At 34.9% G+C, this 13,310-nt stretch overlaps 1 long non-coding RNA gene across 1 annotated transcript in view; it reads right to left on the bottom strand.

Annotated features, from left to right (window-relative positions):
* The window catches only part of LOC122789221, a 116,891-nt gene that overhangs the window by 13,684 nt on the left and 89,897 nt on the right, over positions 1 to 13,310 (bottom strand). The gene's annotated exons all lie outside the window — the stretch shown is intronic.

The raw sequence follows: 13,310 nt of genomic DNA, 5'->3' as shown, positions 1-13,310 counted from the left end.
ATAGCGACTTCAGAGCTGTCTTTTAAAATTGTATTTAATAAAAAAGGTTAGTTCAAAGACATTTCAGGGGAAGAATGAATCATTTATATGTACTTATTTTTGGCTTACTGTCATCTCAATACATGCAGTGGTATAGGCCATATTACGTATGTGACAAATATCAAGAAAGTAAATGATTTATTATAAGTAAAAAAGCTGAGATGAGGTATTACTAATATTCAAAACAGATCATGTGGCCTATGTCCTAGCTGACAGATTTTAAACTGTAGTTTATCAAGTGAGTAGATACTTTTAAGGTAATGTAATGGGTGTGTGTTATTAGGTAATACAATGAAAGATAACTAAATTTAGTTGAAGTATACTGAAAAAAGTGTTCTGCCCTTTCATCCACCCATTTTCTGACAACTCATTTTATCTTTTATAGTGGTTTTGATTAGGTTGACCTGTGTGTGCTGAAAAAGGAATAGTTTGACCTATACATACAATCTATGATATTATGACTATTTCTCTGACTTCTCTATACAATGTATAAAGTGAGAATGTCCTATTTAACCAAATCCTTAGTTTGCCAAATACTTGTTTCATAATTCACAGCTTCTTGTACCTTATAGAAATATGATCCATAGAACATATTAATTTGCTTTTTATTCCATTTAACTGGTATTGTTTACTTTATTCTGAGGTACAACCGTCTACACCATTTTATGCTGTTTTAACAAAATTTGGTTTTAACCTTGAAGAATGCTACATTATTTTAGAATGGCAAGATGCTGTAGGATACAATAGTTCATCATTTTGGAATTCAAACAAAATGTCATCTTCAAATAATACATGTTATTGTTGTGTGCCAGTTGAGAAAATGGCATTAACTGTTGAATGCTTAACTGTTGATGCAAAGGAATTATAAGTGAAGAAAAACAAATAGTGGAGAAAGGATGACACGGGACCTGTAGTCATATAAATGGAATTTTATATCTTACATGAAACTTTAACTTGTGCTCTAGACTGTTTATACATGTCAAAAGTTCTCACTATGCAACTGGAAAGTTATCATTAAGTAAAATCTGAATGAGAAATGGACAGGTAACCATGCCATACGCTTTTACAGCATTTAGGTGAAATACTAAGAGGTGACTATGGCATCTAACTGACCTTTGTCTCTGTATTATCTGGAGTTTGTTTCCTACAAATTCACCTTTATTACTGGAATTAAGTTCCTTAACAAAAGAAAAATTCTCTTGAGAAGAATGATAATAGTTTGTAATCTTATTAACAAGTAAAGGAAGGATATTTATCTGGATTTTTTATAATGATAGGAATCGTTGATTCATGCTCAGATAATGAAGATGATTTAAAATCAAGTAATACACACCAACATGGTGCTCCTGCAGGCAGAAAGTAATTCAAAATCTAAAAAAAACTGTCTGATGAAGCGGTGTTATACCATGAAAGCACTCACCATATTAAACTCTTTTTTTCACTTTTTATTGGAGTTACTCTTTACTGGAGTTGGTTTTATCAAACTTTGAGTATTACTTGATTTTAGCTCATTTACTTCACTGGAGCTCCGTGTCCTGGTCCCTGTTGTTTTCCCTACCTGCCTAAGATGATCTGCCTATTAGTAAAGCTGTGTTCAGCAGCCATTAAGCAGCATGGTCATTCTTTTCTGATGCAGAAGCATGAATTTCAGATGGCAATCAATTAGTATTTAGGGTTTTGTTGTGGAGTATATTATTAACTCCTCAAGTTCTGCTTCTGAAAGAAATCCCAGGATGGGTAAAGTCTCGTAGGTACAATCATATATTTATCAGTGTTATTTGGATGATTTTTTTATGTATTTTTTAAAGATAGTATTAGTCCATGCATCTTAGTGAGATTAGGATAAAAATGCTTGAAAATAAAAATATTTGACCATAGGAGCATAGTGTTACATACACTAGTCTAATGTGTCAGACAACTTAATGATTTCTTGGATGTTGGTTCATTTTCAATATATTTTTATTTTAGTCAATGTAAGGCAAAATGCATTCTTCTGCTTAGAATACAATTTATTTCAACCACTGTTTGCTAAAAATGAGGTTTGCCTTTGTATGAATTTTTTATATCTTGCTTCTGAAGTAACACCACCAACTTTTATAATAACCTTAATGTTTCGGATTTCGCCTTCTTCTCTACTAACATGTTGGTCTGTCATGCTTTTGAAACTGAATTTTAACTGATGTTAATTACTTGGGAGAAAATGAGGGACTGATTAGTTCTGTGATCTTTAAATTTTGGTGATTTTTTAAATGATGTTGCATTATGAGATGCATGATAATATGACAGTATATAATCTGAAAACATATCGTGAGTGCAACAAAGTTCAGGATGTGAAACACCTGGTTAATATCTACTCATGTTACTGTTTTAGTGATACTTTCTAATCTCACTAACCCTTTTCATAGATGAAAACTCCTCATTCTAATTCAATCTGTGCGAAGAAGAACCTCCAAGAATAATTTAATTTGTGTATATGTGTATAAATTCCTTCAAACACCTTTACTTTGATTATTTCAAACATCTTCAGTCCTCTACTCTTTGCAAAACAAGACTATCTTCCCTCTTCTCACTAGTTTTTACCCCCTCCCTATCTTCCCCTCTTCGTTCACTCTACTCCTGTGTCCCCTTACATAATATTTAACTTTTTGTTCATTATTTACAGTTTTTACCCTCATCCCTAACTTTCCCTATTCGTTCACTCTACTCCTGTGTCCCCTTACATAATATTTAACTTTTTGTTCATTATTTACAGTTTCTACCCCCCTCCCTAACTTTCCCTCTTCGTTCACTCTACTCCTGTGTCCCCTTACATAATATTTAACTTTTTGTTCATTATTTACAGTTTTTACCCTCCCCCCAACTTCCGCTCTTCATTCACTCTACACCTGTGTCCCCTTACATAATATTTAACTTTTTGTTCATTATTTACAGTTTTTACCCTCATCCCTAACTTCCCCTCTTTGTTCACTCTACTCCTGTGTCCCCTTACATAATATTTAACTTTTTGTTCATTATTTACAGTTTTTACCCCCTCCCTAACTTTCCCACTTTGTTCACTCTACTCCTGTGTCCCCTTATATAATATTTAACTTTTTGTTCATTATTTACAGTTTTCACCCCCTCCCTAACTTCCCCTCTTCGTTCACTCTACTCATGTGTCCCCTTATATAATATTCAACTTTTTGTTCATTATTTACAGTTTTTACCCTCCCCCCTAACTTCCCCTATTTGTTCACTCTACTTCTGTGTCCCCCTTACATAATATTTAACTTTTTGTTCATTATTTACAGTTTTGCCCCCTCCCTAACTTTCCCTTTTCGTTCACTCTACTCCTTTGTCCCCTTACATAATATTTAACTTTTTGTTCATTATTTACAGTTTTACCCCCTCCCTAACTTTCCCTTTTCGTTCACTCTACTCCTGTGTCCCCTTACATAATATTTAACTTTTTGTTCATTATTTACAGTTTTCACCCCCCTCCCTAACTTCCCCTCTTCGTTCACTCTACTCCTTTGTCCCCTTACATAATATTTAACTTTTTGTTCATTATTTACAGTTTTTACCCTCCCCCCTAACTTCCCCTATTTGTTCACTCTACTCCTGTGTCCCCCTTACATAATATTTAACTTTTTGTTCATTATTTACAGTTTTCACCCCCTCCCTAACTTCCCCTCTTCGTTCACTCTACTCCTTTGTCCCCTTACATAATATTTAACTTTTTGTTCATTATTTACAGTTTTACCCCCTCCCTAACTTTCCCTTTTCGTTCACTCTACTCCTGTGTCCCCTTACATAATATTTAACTTTTTGTTCATTATTTACAGTTTTTACCCTCCCCCCTAACTTCTCCTTTTCGTTCACTCTACTCTTTTGTCCCCCTTACATAATATTTAACTTTTTGTTCATTATTTACACAATACTTATTTCAGTCTTTTAATTACATCTTACCTCTACAAATGTTTGGAATATTGTTTCCACAATAGCAACCCTTATCTGTGCTTTCTGATATAACTGCCTACCTTTTACTGTATTCTGATGGCATTGAATACCTTTCATTAAATGTAATATTATCACCGTATATGCTGTGTGCAGTTACATTTTTGTGAATGGTATTTATTTTTAGTGACTGTTACTTGCTTTGTAAGCTCTATATGCTGTGAGTGTCTTTAACTTAGATTATATCTGAAAAGGGTCCTTGGAAAGCATACTTCCCAAGTTAATAATTATCTGTTATTTTATTTTATCGACATTTGCTTTACTGGGAAAATTCAACTGAGCAGTGCCATTTTTCAGCACAGACCCAGGGAGAAAAGCTCTATTGTATAGATATCATGGACATTATTTGCACTCTTTCATTTGATTCATTCATGTTCCATTGTTCACATATTCTTGACATCAGTTACATCATTCACAATCAGTTTTGATTAAAATAACAGTTACATGCGCTATACATGAATAATTTATTTTTTAAATGCAGTCAGGTATATGCAGTGCAATGTCACCAATATGTGTAAATCGTTAAGGATTTACATTAGAATATTTGTTACTACAAAAACTTCTTCAGAGTCTGGGACACTAGAGGATAAAATAAAGAGTTAGAGCAGCCCAGAGAAGGGAAGGAGGGGAAGAGGCACAAAGAAGTTGAAGGAGATGAGATGACAGAGATATAGTTGTGACAACAGTGCATTATGTTTTGTACAGTAGAGAGCTATTCATGAATTCATATAGCAATATTATTACCAGTTTAACAAGGGATGGAGCAGGTGCAGAACCATGTATCTATCAGGTATTGCTTCAGTTGATTAATAAATCTAAATAAATAAAAATAACTAAACTATTTGTTTTTTCTGGATTATACATACTTTAAGTAACTACTTTACAAATATTTCCTATGTAAAAGCAATGTGTGTGTATGCTGATTTAGCATAATGTAATGTCTGTCACCTGCCTATCTGTGTCATTGTATTCTAGAGAAGAGGAAAGCAGAGAAGATAAGAGAAGAGAGGGTATATATATATATATATATATATATATATATATATATATATGTGTGTGTGTGTGTGTGTGTGTGTGTGTGTGTGTGTGTGTGTGTGTGCGTGTGTGCGTGCGTGTGTATGTATATGTATATATATCTATATATATCTATATATATATATATATATATATATATATATAGCTAGATATATATATGGGTTTCCTTTACTTTATCAAATGGCCACTTCACCGACACTAACTTTGCTGACATGTCATATTACCGACAAATGGAAAGCTGACATTTCCCGCACTGTAAGTAACTGTTAGCCATCCCGACTTCAGGAACTACCAATAAAACAAACCCACTGATGTGGAGGCCTTTGTCCCCACACACCCTTAATAAATATAACAACTCCAAGAACGCACTACTGTGGGGGTAAGGGGCAAAGTTCAGGTAGATAGCCAAACAGTTAACTACCACGTGGGAAACATCAGCTTTCCATTTGTCGGCAATGTGACGTGTCAGCAAAGTTAGTGTCGGTGAAGTGGGAGTTCAGTAAAGTAAAGGTAGCCCATAGATATATATATATATATATATTTATATACACACACACACACATATATATATATATATATATATATATATGTGTGTGTGTGTGTGTGTGTGTGTGTGTGTGTGTGTGTGCATGTGTGCGTGTGTGCGTGTGTGTGTGTGTGTGTGTGTCTATATATTCCATTCCTTTGCTCAGCAGCAACCCTTTTGTGAAACTATTCAAGCCAGTTATATATCTACTAACTTCAGGTGCACCTATACCTGGCAAAAATGCCTAAGGGATATAACACAATCAGGCGAATGTTACGTAAATGATTCTTGTGGCAAGGCTGTTGCCTCCACCCAAGACAAATACATCTTAATGAGATGATGCATACCATAGCTTTATTATGAGTGGTAGAGAATTAACATTAGTAGAATAAACAACCAAGTTTCAGATTCTACAGCAAATAAAATGTAAAACTCTAAGGTGCCTAAATGGTATACAAAAGCACTTAACCCCTCCATCTTCTCAGCTATAGCACAAGAGTGGTTTGTTGCAATTATGGGATAACTGTTTGGTCCTGTGGACCAGAGTTCAACTAGCTTAGTCAGTATATACTGAACTGTTGCTTAATGAAATAGTATGTGATGCTTAAAGGGTAAAAGTAAACTATGCTGAAGTCCAGTAATACCAGTGTGTGCTGAATAAATGCTTCTTGAACAAAAAATAAATCCAACAAACAGAAGTAAGATGAAGCAACACCAGCCTATCATAAAACCAGCAATAGTTTATTCAGGAAATAGGCACAGACAAAGGCATAAGAGCTTTCACAGTATTACAACTGCTTTATCAGATCCATAAAATCTATCTAACGCAATGCCCATTAAATAACAGAGTGAAAATATCACATGGCATCCAAGCAAAACTCTTAAAGAGATAACATTTTAAATATATACAATACTAGTAGAAAACATGTATAAAAAAGTGAATGTGTATAAAAGGTGGGGGGGGGGGTTGAAAGGGAGTTTGTTAAGACTCCATTCTTATTTAAAAAAGAGGATGTGCTTTCAGCATTGGTTTCAATGGTAGTTTATCATTAAGTCCTCACCCTGTATCTGCTCTTCATCTAACAATCCATTTGTTTTCTAAACACTCTATTTCATTTCTAATATCACCTCCCGAGACTTTCCTGTACCAATAACTTGAAACCTAAATACATGCTCTGGGGAAGTGTCTGCTACATGTTTAGTCAAGGCATTCCTAACCATAGTATTTCTTATATCATTCATTTGATCTTTTACCCTTTCTTTCAGTCTTCTGTCCATTTTACCTACATAAAATGTACTGCAGGTTTTACACACTGCTAGGTAAACCACATGCCTGCTGTTACAAGTTGCCTCCATTGAAAATGTATATGCCTTGTTCTGGTCTGGGTGAAAAAATTCACCTGCTTGATCTATATAACTGCAAAATCTGCAGTTATAACAAGGTCTGGTATTATTTTTATTTTTATAAATCATGTTGTTGTTTCCTGCTATCATACCCCATAAGACACTTGGGGTAACATAGCAGCTGACCTAAAGATTTATTTTTCTTATACACTATGGTGGGACATTCACCTATTATAACTTTCAATTCTGTACTTGTGGTCATGACACCCCAGCGTTTTTTAATAATGTCAACTACACCTTTAGAGTCCTTTAAATATGTTACTGGTACCCTGTACCTAAACTCATCTACCTTATTCACACATGCAGGTGGATCTGAGGAAAAATAAGGCCTTCCTTCATTCCCTCTTCTTTGTATTACTTCAGCTAGCTTATCAGATACTGCCTTTTTGTCATACCTCCTTGCTACAAACCTTTCTTCTAGATCTCTCAGTTCTTTCTTAAAATTGTCCTCACTAGCATTAACTTGTGATGTTCTTATAGCTTGCCCCTTCACCACATTATTAAAAGTAAAATGTGGGTGCATACTACTCTGATGCAAGTAAGTGTTCTTGTCGCAGTGTTTTCTATATGTCATAGTATCTATTGCCCATCTTCCTTTACCTTCACTAACACATCCAGAAAACCAACCTCCATATCTGAACAAGTCGTCACAAACTTTAAAAGCTTGTGCTTGTATTAATATAATTATAAAAATCTGGCAATTCCTTTGTAGTGCCTTTACATATGAAAAATAGGTCATCCATGAATCTTCTATAGAAAATTACGTGTTTGCCTAACATACAACAGACGGCAGAAAAGAGGTCGTGTTCTACAAGCAGGAGCAGATACAAACGGAAATTGCCTCAAGAGATAGCAGACTGTTCCAGTATAAAAAAGTTTTGGAAAATGACTTAATACATAATGTGTTAATAATTTCTTATCTGATAAGCTAGCTGAAGTAATACAAAGAAGAGGGAATGAAGGAAGGCCTTATTTTTCCTCAGATCCACCTGCATGTGTGAATTAGGTAGATGAGCTTAGGTACAGGGTACCAGTAACATATTCAAAGGACTCTAAAGGTGTAGTTGACATTATTAAAAAACACTGGGGTGTCATGACCACAAGTACATAATTGAAAGTTATAATAGGTGAATGTCGCACCATAGTGTATAAGAAAAATAAATCTTTAGGTCAGCTGCTATGTTACCCCAAGTGTCTTATGGGGTATGATAGCAGGAAATGACACGATTCTTATAAAATAAAAATAATACTAGACCTTGTTATAACTGCAGTTTTGGCAGTTATATAGATCAAGCAGGTGAATTATTTCACCCAAACCAGAGTAAGGTATATCAATTTTCAGTGGAGGCAACTTGTAACAGCAGTCATGTGGTTTACCTAGCAGTGTGTAAAACCTCCAAAGAAACGCCAAAAAACAGAACTCAAAATGTGAAAAGGCAGAAAGACGCTAGCAAAACCACAAAATCACCAAAGAAACGCCAAAAAACAGAACTCAAAATGTGAAAAGGCAGAAAGACGCTAGCAAAACCACAAAATCACCAAAGAAACGCCAAAAAACAGAACTCAAAGCGTCTTTCTGCCTTTTCACATTTTGAGTTCTGTTTTTTGGCATTTCTTTGGTGATTTTGTGGTTTTGCTAGCGTCTTTCTGCCTTTTCACATTTTGAGTGTGTAAAACCTGCCGTAAATTTTATGTAGGTAAAATGGACAGAAGATTGAAACAAAGGGTAAGAGAACATCTGAATGATATAAGAAATATTATGGTTATTAATGCATTAGCTAAATATGTAGCAGACACTTCCCCAGAGCATGTATTTAAGTTTCAAGTTATAGATACGGTACAGGAAAGTCTCAGGGGAGGTGATATTAAAAATGAAACAAAATGCTTAGAAAGCAAATGGATTATTATATTAAGAGCAGATACAGGGTGTGGACTTAATGATAAACTACCATTGAAACTAATGTTGAAAGCATGTCCTCTTTTTAAATAAGAAGGGAGTCTTAACAAACTCCCTTTCAAACCCCCCCCCACCTTTTATACACATTCACTTTTTTTATACGTGTTCTATTAGTATCGTATATATTTAAAATGTTATCTCTTTAAGAGTTCTTCTAGGATGTCATGTGATTTTTTTCACTCTGTTATTTAAGAGGCATTGCGTTTGATAGATTTTATGCATCTGATGAAGCAGTTGCAATACTGTGAAAGCGCTTATGCCTGTTTCCTGAATAAACTGTTGCTGGTTTTATGATAGCCTGGTGTTGCTTCATCTTACTTCTGCTTGTTAAAAGTAAACTATATTGGGCTAAACATTTTAAAATTAGTAATACTGACATTACAAGACAACATTAGAGAGAGCACACATATTTTAATAAATTCATTCAAACTTTCTTTAAAAAGCTGAAAAATAGTACTTCAAGATGGAAAGGAAGAAACATATCAGTTTAAATAATAATACAATCCCTGCATGTTCTAATTAATGTTGTATACCTCACATTCAATACGTAATGACCCGTGAATATGGAAATAAGTGTGGTAGCAGCTGAATGGACTGTGTTTGAAATATTTGAAGATCTAACCAATGTAAAAGAAGGCATGTGCAATCTAGTTACTGTTTCCTTTAGAAATATTAAAATGTAGAAGCTATATAATTCAGAATGCTTGACAGAGGTATTCATTTAGTCTGTCAGTTCTGTATTATCTATCATGCTCAAATAATTTTATGGCTCAGGTTAACACATACTGCTCAGCTGTCCAGATTTTCTGTGCTAAGATGTTGAGCAGTATGGATTAATATTTATGGATACAGTTAACAAGACAAGCTACAGATGTTTTGCTAGACACTTTACTAATGAATGTATACCTAAGGTGTCCTTATCAGTTTACCAATGATGTCATTATGGGATTCCAGCTTATCATAAGCAACTCATGAAGCATCTAAATTCTCTGAAAACCAGCACAGAGAAAGTTTATCAGACACTGCTTAAAACAATTAACAAATATGCTGGAATATTTTGCAGACAATGAAGCCTGCCTACACCGCCATGGGTAATGCACATCTATATCCTCTGCTAACCCATACTCTCACTCTGAAATCATTCTTTTGAAAATTAAGCAGTCCATAATATTTACTGTATTTTATGTATAAATGATTTCTGTACTTAAAGTACAGGCTCATAATGAGAACATTTAGTGGTAGTGTGAGGCACTGAGGTGCTTGCTTTTTACTTAGAGGAGCAAGGAGCTTCACACTTGGAAGTGATGGCAATATGCAGTTTTACAAATTTCTTGGTAATTTGTAAACCTGATTATTAGATTTTCTGATTTCTTTGAGTCTTTGGTTCATATTATGCTCACTGAATCTGCTTAGCAGTAATACTGCACTCATTATTTATTTGAAATCCTAGTCAAAATTAAGCACATTTTGTTTTTGTTCCTGGTTTTTGGTGACAGAATAGCTGAACAAGTAGTTTGCTATTGTCTGGGAGGTGTGGTTCCAGTGATAGGCATGGCTCACTACTAAACTTGCTAGAGATAATTAAACACGCCACCCCCCCCCAGGGAGGGGGGAGCACGGCGAGAGCCGGCGACGCCTCGTGTTCTGCTATGTGGTACTTCTTATGCTTTTACCTTATATCGAGTAAAAATTTTATCGGACTGTACTGCTTGATCAGTTTATGGAATAGTTCAGATAAATAGCTTATTGTACCTTTGTGTTGTGGATCTGGTAGTACAGAAATGTAATCTAACATATTAAATAGGACAAAATGAGTGCAATATTATGTCACTACTGTGTATATTATCTTTGCACTGTTGCAGATTATTGTATATTTATTAATGTTGGGATTTATATTATACAATATTGTAGTATACTGTATTATACGTTATTATTTATATATGTATTTGGCTCCCATGACTGCCGACTGTCTGTTACATTTCTGCTATCTTGCCCATTTGTTTCCCAATGGCTTTCAAGCCACTTACAGTGCAGCAAATTGGCCACTAGTACAACAAAGAGCTGCCCTTCTTTTATACTTACAACTATTCAAGATTTTATGCAACCATACTTTCTCATGCATTAAAAGCCAAAATAATGAGAGATCCCCCACTCTGCAGCCTCCAATATCTTACCAACTGAGCACCTTCACTGTAACCCCAAAAACAAAAGTTCAGCATACAGATCACTGTTCTTTACATTAGGCACTAAACTCTGGGAATCTATTTCCCCCATCTAAAATAAACTTTCTTCCCAAAATTTTGTGCAAAATTAAAACCCCTTCTCCAGGAACAGCAATGTGCCAAAACCATACTGTGAAACACATAACCTAATTCTAACACTCTTTCTAATTAACATACCTCCACAGCAACATCTTTCAGCTATAGTACTCTGATTGTTTACTTTTCTCTATCATCTGTACAACTCATGTGCAAACAACTGCACATACATCGTTGCATATGCAACTATCTGCACAAATGTTAAGTACATAATTATATTATCTATCTATATCTATCTATTTATATATATACATATATGTTGTTGTGTCTTTCAGCTTTTCCCGGTTAGGGGTTGCCACAGCGAAACTCCGGTCCGCTAATGATTGGCAGTAGATTTTTACATGCCGAGTTGCCAACCCTGACGCACAATCTTCAACGAAGGTATGCCCCATTCACGCATTTCTCCACACAGAAGACGCTTTAGCTGAGAATCGAACAGGACAACATCTTACTGTGAGGTGACAACGCTACCGCAGCACCACCACCGCAGTTATATATATATATATATATATATATATATATATATATATATATATATATATATATATATATATATATATATATATTCACTTCAGAATCTCGAAATTCCGAAACATCGAATTTCATATGATTGAGACCAAATGATCGATGTTTCGGAATATTGAAATTCCGAAACAAATACAAAAAACAAAATAATTTAAATGTTTCTGCAGGGAGGCAAGCCCCCCAGCTCCCCCACACCACCGCTACATAAATATTCCAACTCTGAGATCGCATTACAGAGAGGAAAAGGGAAATCTCCCATTCTGTGCTGTATGCAGATCTCCGTTCACAATGTCGGGATTCCAAAAGTTCGATCATATGGTCTCTGCCATATGAAATCATATATATATATATATATATATATATATATATATATATATATATTTATAGGCTCACTACTAAATCTCGAATTACGGAATCTCAAGACTCTGAATCCCGAAGATCAGAATCTTGAGATTCCATAATATTGAAATTAAAAAAAAAAATATAAAGAAAAAAATTTAGAAAGGTATATGTAGGGGGGGGGGGCAAGACCTACTGCACCCCCCACACCCCCCTCACTTAAATATACCAACTCCAAGATCACACTACAGTGGAGTGAATGGCAAAATTTCCGTTCTGCTCTGCACGGTACTATTTTGCTGTTCACTCCACTGTGGTGTAATCTCGGAGTTGGTATATTTAAGTTGCAGGGGGCGTGCGGGGGGCTTGCCCCCCTGCATATGCTTTCAAAAATGTTGTTTTTTTAGTTTCAATATTACGGAATCTCGAGATTCTGGTCTTCGGGATTCAGAGTCTTGAGATTCCATAATTCGAGATTTAGTAGTGAAACCGTATATACATATATATATATATATATATATATATATATATGTGTGTGTGTGTGTGTGTATGTGTAGATATATATACATATATATATATATATATATATATATATATATATATATATATATATATATATATGGGTCTACTTTGTTTCATTGAAAGCTCATTTCACTGAGTTTGAATTCACCCTGACCAAATCGCTGAAAGCTCAAATTACTGAAAACTCATTTCACCGAATCTCATTTTACTGAAGTGAAGTACTGGCACTGTGTAGAGTACTGTAAGGCAAATAAAAGGTATATGCCTGTTTCCCCACTGTAGTGTGATCCTGGGGTTGAAATATATATTCATGTGGTGGGGGGCATAGCCCCCTTCTAGTTTGGTTTTATATTATATTTCACCGAAAGCTTCAAAACAATACATTTTAAACCATAGACATGCATTCTTACAATACCAATGACTAACTCTTTTCAGAAGACAGTATATTCCCAAACTAAGTGGGGGCCTGTGCTCACCTCCAACTATATGTACTAACTCCAGGATTGCACTGCAGTTGGGAAAAGAGTATATACCTTTTACTTGCCTTACATAACTGTAGACAGTGCCAGTACCTCAGTGAAATGAGATTCGGTGAAATGAGTTTTCAGTAAGTTGAGCATTCAGCGATTTGGCCAGGGTGAGTTGAAAT

The sequence above is a fragment of the Protopterus annectens genome, chromosome 14.part0 (genome assembly GCF_019279795.1).
Source record: "Protopterus annectens isolate FY-2018-M chromosome 14.part0, PAN1.0, whole genome shotgun sequence".
NCBI classification, from domain to species: Eukaryota; Metazoa; Chordata; order Ceratodontiformes; family Protopteridae; genus Protopterus; species Protopterus annectens.
Note: the sequence above shows the minus strand (reverse complement) of the source record. Positions and strands in the feature narration are given on the sequence as shown.